General features: G+C 48.5%; 1 long non-coding RNA gene across 1 annotated transcript; it reads right to left on the bottom strand.

The window, feature by feature from the left end:
• Positions 1-369: 369 nt before the first annotated feature.
• LOC129397944 (uncharacterized) lies at positions 370-6,067 on the bottom strand. Its single transcript, XR_010112418.1, has 2 exons — positions 1,416-6,067; positions 370-1,258 (listed from the first exon to the last, which is right to left on the bottom strand). It is a non-coding gene; the product is annotated as an uncharacterized LOC129397944 (long non-coding RNA).
• Between the last annotated feature and the right edge of the window lie 223 nt (positions 6,068-6,290).

Raw genomic sequence — 6,290 nt, 5'->3', positions numbered from 1 at the left:
AAGTGAAACAGAAGCAGCAAAAGTCCCAAGGCTGAATAATCAGGGTGTTCCATCCAAATAAGGTAATTGTAAACACTGTAAAAGCAGCAGCCAAATGGAAAGCAATCACAATTAGTTGCTCAAAGAATGTGAGTGAGTTCAAAGGTCCTCCCCCAAAACCTTAATAGAATAGATCTGGGGAAAGCAGTGATAGTCAATCAGGGGTCTCGGGCTGCCATAGTACTCACCAGTAGTCAAGGGAAACTGAAACCAATGAAGCAGACAAACCTCTGAGTCATGGCACCGGAAATGTTGACGGCTATTGTAATACCTTGGTTCTTGACTTCTTCATTTAAAAGAATTTAAACAAGAAACACACAGCAAAGGAGATGAAGTACAAAGCAATTTATTACAAAGGAAAAATATTATTTTGAAAGTTAAGTGCAAAATAAACTGTACACCCTGAGAGAGGATTCAGGGTGGGCTGCTCCTAAGGATGAGACAGCATTGATTATTGCTGGAGAAACTCCCTTTATGGGAGTCTTACATGATTATTCACAGGAGGTGGGTGGGAAGAGGTGTTACTAGCAAGCATGTTCTGGGCGGTCTTCTGGGTGCACGTGTGCAGTAGCTGTACATGCTTGTTCATACATCTCATGACTCATTAGCATCTTAAATCTCCACCCAGGGCTGTGTTTTTTTTCACTATTGTGATGAGCAAAGGGTCAGTCTGAGAACAGGTGGAAATGCACGTGTTCTGTACAGGGTAAACTCCCTATTGGAGATAGCTTTGCTTGAATGAGCTGGACTACAATGTGAATGCTAGAGTTTATTGTGTTGATTTTGTGGTCATCACCAGTCGCTATGTCCCGAGGACATGGTTACTTTTTTCATTACCTATACTTCCTCAATTCCAACACCTGCCTGAGCTTACACAGGCAAATAAATGACTCATTTCAGCACCACCTTAGAGCTTATTCAGTGCAGCCTTTGACATCCCTCAGAGGAGAAGTTTTCCGAGCATGATTTTATTTTGTAAAGCCTCCGTTTTTTCAGCCTGCAGAGCTGAGACATTGATAATTTTATTCTCAAATATTTAGAGACTTTCTTATAATAAGATTTTCACATCTTGGTAACCAATTTCACTTACAAAATTTGCCAGAATAGGCAAAAGGAAAGAGACAACAGGAGGGATCACTAAGATTTTTCTTTCCTGTGGAGTATTTCACTGTTCCTGCTTCTCTTTTCACTTTCCTGGGCTTGGGGGAAGGGCAGCTCCCTTGGACCATGAAAGAAAAATGGTAATACGGAAACATCTGTCTTTATCGCCTCCCCCAACCCTTCCACTCTGCTCTGGCTGTGCCCATTCTCCCTCCCATCCCCTGGCCCATAAGCCTTTTCCTTCTCCCAACCTCACCGAGAGCCCAGACTCTCACCTAGAGCTGGCTCCTCAGTGGGAAGTGAGTCATTACCTGCTAAAGGGTAGAAGAGGAGAGAGAGAGAGGCCAGAGCCTGGGGATGGGGCAGAAGGTGCAGCAGGAAGGAAGGTTAGAGTGAGAAAAATTTCCAAATAAGGGGTGATGTGTGAGTGCTCAGAGGGTGACTGAGGACATCCCCAGCATTTCCATTGAGGAAGGAGGAAGGAGGGGCCCTTGGGTTCTGGGGCAGATGCCGGCAGGGTCTGGATGAGATGCCCCCAACCTCAACCCTGGTCCTCTGAAAACACTTCACCCAGTCACACTGAGGAGCCCCTCCAGGCCCAGGGGCCCCTCCAGGTAGGCGCATCTCAGCTCCTCTCTGGAAGGACCCCCACAGCTGCCCAGCCCTGGTATGTCTCATCTCCCTGGTTCTGGTCCCCTTGAGTCTTGAGTCCGGGGTTGGCTCCTTCCCTTCCTGCAGCCGGGTCAGAGTGAGGTTGGCAGATGAGAAGCCAGGTGCTCTGCATGGCAAGGTGTGGTTGCCCTCAGGGTCTTCCTTGTCAGGGACCACAAGCCCTGGGGAAGGAGGCACTCGATGTAGGAGAGAGAGAGCAGAGAGGTGGAGTGAGGGTGGGACACGCTTTGGCCTCCCCTCCTCTCCTAGTCTTCCTCCACATGCCAGTGCCTTTCCCTCCCCAACTCCAGGTCGTGTAAGAGCCACGGCAGGAAGGGTAGACCTGGGTCCCCAACATTCTTTGAAGAAGTCTTTCCATAAGTGTGTCCACCTCCATTCCCACTGCAGCTTTAGGGTCTGCCTCAGTGCAGAGCCCTGGGTATGTACAGAGCATAGGTGTACATGAGGGTGATTCTGGAAGGTTCTTCCTTTGCACATACCTGCGTGTCTCAGTTTCTCTCCTCTTCAAGTCTGCTCAAATGGCACCTTCATGAGGCCCACCCTACTTAAAATGCCACCTCTATTACTTTGCATTGATTGTCAACTTTGCATTATTTTTTTTCTTTTTCTTTTTTCTTTTTTTTTTTTTTTGAGATGGAGTCTTGCTCTGTCACCAGGCTGGAGGGCAGTGGCGTGATCTCGGCTCACTGCAACCTTCACTTCCTGGGTTCAAGCGATTCTCCTGCCTCAGCCTCCAGGGTAGCTGGGACTACAGGTGCACGCCACCACACCCAGCTAATTTTTGTATTTTTAAGTAGAGACAGAGTTTCACCATGTTGGCCAGGATGGTCTCGATCTCTTGACCTCGTGATCCACCCATCTCGGTCTCCCAAAATGCTGGGGTTACAGGCGTGAGCCACCGCACCTGGCCTATTTTTTCTTTTTATCGCCTATCACTTTGTAAATATAAAAGTCCTTTTCCAAAGATGGCCTCAACAATATCTCCCATCCCACATGCTCTTTAGCAATGTGACCTTGCCATCCTCTATCAAGAGCTGATGCTAATCCCCCTCTTTTTGGATCTGGGACTTGCTTTGGTGACTAGAACATGAGGAACGTGATGCTGCCTGACTTCTGAGGTTCCAGCATAAGATGCCTTGTGGTTCTGACTTGGCCACTTGAAACACCCGGACCCCAGGTGCAGAGCCAGAAGCAGCCAGGGCACGTGGAGGAGCAGGTGGAGGAGAAACCAAGTTACCTGGTTCACAGCCTCAGTGAGTTCCCAGCCAACAAGCCAGCATCAACTGCAGCCCTGTGCAGGAGCCTCTTGAATGTGTTGGACCAGCTGGGCTCCAGATGATGGTGGCCCAGTCCATGTTGTATGGAGCAGAAGAGCTGCCGAGCTGAGCCCAATCAGCCCACAGAATGAGAGATAATATAAAGATTGTTTATAATATATAAAAACATATATATATATATATATATATATTTTTTTTTTTTTGGAATGGAGTCTCACTCTGTCACCCAGGCTGGAGTGCAGTGGCACAATCTTGGCTCACTGCAACCTCCACCTTCTGGTTTCAAGTGATTCTCCTGCCTCAGCCTCCCAAGCAGCTGGGATTACAGGCGCCTACCACCACGCCCAGCTAATTTTTGTATTTTTAGTAGAAACGGGGTTTCATCATGCTGGCCAGGCTGGTCTCGAACTCTTGACCTTGTGATCTGCCCACCTCAGCCTCCCAAAGTGCTGGAATTACAGGCGTGAGCCACCATGCCCGGCGTTTGTATGCGTTAAGATTATTTTTTGCTCAGCAATCAATTGCTGGAACACATCCATATAATTCACTACTGTTATTATATTTTTCTTTATTGTCTTTCAGATTGTAAGCATCAGGGAGCAGGTGTTAGTCTCTTTTGATTAAATGATCACCAGGCCTAGAAAAATGCCTGGCACAGAAGCACTTACTAAATATTTGTTAAATGGATGAATAAACTATGTGACCAGAATTCCTTAATACTGGGTCCGAGACTAGAAAGTGGGAGTTACTGGTTTGGTTTTGGCACTTGTTTAGTCAGCTTGTGCTGCCATAACAAAACACCACAGATGGATTGGTTAACAATAGACATTTCTTTCTCACAATTCTGGACCCTGGAAGTCTGCGGTTAGGGAACCAGCAGATTCAGTTCCTGGTGAGGGCCCTCTTCCTGCCTGGCAGACAGCTGCCTTCTTGCCATATCCTCACGTGGTGAAGAGAGTGGGAGCTCCAGTCTCTTCTTTTTCTTAAAAGGACACTAATCCCATCATGGGGGCCCCAACCTCTCAACCTCTTCTGAATCTAATCACTTCCCAAGATGGCCACCAGTCTCAAGGAGTTTACTGTCACAGTGGGAGCAAAGATGCTACAGCAGGTTGTAAAATTAGGTGTCATCCCAGTCAGTGGGGAGAGGACAGGTAATTCAGGGAAGGGGACCTGGATAGAGCTCACCCATAGGATATGGCAGGTCCCAGAACTCTATTGAAATCAAGTCTGGACAAAAGTCAATAATATTCTTCTGACCGAATTCCTTTCAGTCTTCCTGAGGGATGGGCAGGCTCATTCCAGAATAAAAAAGATGCCTGGGGTCTAGTCTCCAAGGGCACTGGCCCAGGACACCTAGGTTCTACTGGTCACCAACGCCCACCTAGATCTCTCCTGGGTGGAGCCTTGTTCCAAGCCTCTCACAGCCCTTGCCTGCATTCCCATGGTGCTCACCGTGGATAACAGGGCCACAGCCAGCCTCAGAGCCAGACTGTTAAGTGAAACCACTGATCCTTGCTGAATGACTTCCTTGAGGCTGAGATAAACTTCACATTTCAGCCTCATTAATAAGATTAATTGTAAATCCAAATGGCCTGCAAATCTATAAACAGTCGCTCAGTTGATTAGCCAGAACATTGAGGACTGTTAATGATACAGGAAAAGGGCCATTTTGGAGGTGAGAAGCTGAGGAGCCTGAAACTGTTTCCATTGTTTATGAGAGTAATCTGACAATATATGAATGAAAATACCCACCACCCCCCGACCCAGCAATCCAAGGTGGGAAATATCTCTTTTTTTTTTTTTTTTTTTTTTTGAGACGGAGTTTTGCTCTTGTCCCCCAGGCTGGAGTGCAGTGATGCAATCTCAGCTCACTGCAACCTCCACCTCCCAAGTTCAAGTGATTCTCCTGCCTCAGCCTCCCAAGTAACTGAGATTACAGGCGTGTGCCACCATGCCAGGGTAATTTGTGTATTTTTAGTAGAAACGAGGTTTCACCATGTTGACCAGGCTGGTTTCGAACTCCTGACCTCAAGTGATCCGCCCACCTCAGCCTCCCAAATGCTGAGATTACAGGTGTGAGCCCAAACTCCTACTTTTAAATCACTGCATAATAGTCCATAGTCCATTGAATGGAGTATAGCAATAAACACTGTTACATATTCTGCACCTCAACTCCCTCCCTCCCTCCCTTCCTTCCTCTCTCTCTCTCTCTCCTTTCTTTCTTTTTATTTTTTGACACAGGGCCTCACTCTGTCACCCAGGCGGAGTGCAACTGCGGGTCAATCATGGCTCACTGCAGCGGCGACCTCCCCAGGCTCAGGTGATCCTCCCACCTCAGCTTCCGGAGTAGCTGGGACTACAGGCATGAGCCACCTCACCTGGCTAATTTTTTGTATTTCTGGTGGAGAAGGGGTTTCACCATTTTGCCCAGGCTGGTCTTGAACTCCTGGGCTCAAACCATCTGCCTGCCTCACCCTCCCAAAGTGCTAGGATTACAGGTGAGCCACCACACCCAGCCAACTGTCTTTATTTCTGTAAGAGATATTTCCCGGCCAGGCGCGGTGGCTCACACCTGTAATCCCAGCACTTTGGGAGGCCGAGGCGGGTGGATCACCTAAGGTCAGGAGTTCGAGACTAGCCTGGACAACATGGCAAAACCCCGTCTCTACTAAAAATATAAAAATTAGCCGGGCGTGGTGGGGGGTGCCTGTAATCGCAGCTACTTGGGAGGCTGAGACAGGAAGAATTGCTTGAACGGGGGGGGGGGGGCGGCGGGGGCGGAGGTTGCAGTGAGCCCAGATGGCGCCACTGCACTCCAGTCTGGGTGACAGAGCAAGACTGTCTCAAAAAAAATAAAATATATAAATAAATAACAATAATAATATGTAAGGTTTGTCCCATGGCATTTTGAGGTGATGGCAGGCAGAAATAAAGCCAGTCCCACCCTTTCTGGGCTAGGGAAAGCCGAGATGGTCTTCGGCTCCGGGTGAGTCACTCCCCAGGGTCCAGGCCTGGCTGCCCGTTCCCCTCCCCCTCCAACCCACCTACAGCCCCTTCTGCTCTGCCCCATCAACTACATTTTCTCCCTCAGCACTCGCCTTAGATTCCTGGACTCACAGCACAGAGGCGACCTCCTCCTTGCAGACTTTAGGCGCCACTGCGGGGTCCGGAAAAAAAAGAGAAACGGCCCAGCGCTGT

This window comes from Pan paniscus, chromosome 5 (assembly GCF_029289425.2).
Source record: "Pan paniscus chromosome 5, NHGRI_mPanPan1-v2.0_pri, whole genome shotgun sequence".
Taxonomy (NCBI): Eukaryota; Metazoa; Chordata; class Mammalia; order Primates; family Hominidae; genus Pan; species Pan paniscus.
This window is presented reverse-complemented; position numbering and strand designations above follow the sequence as displayed.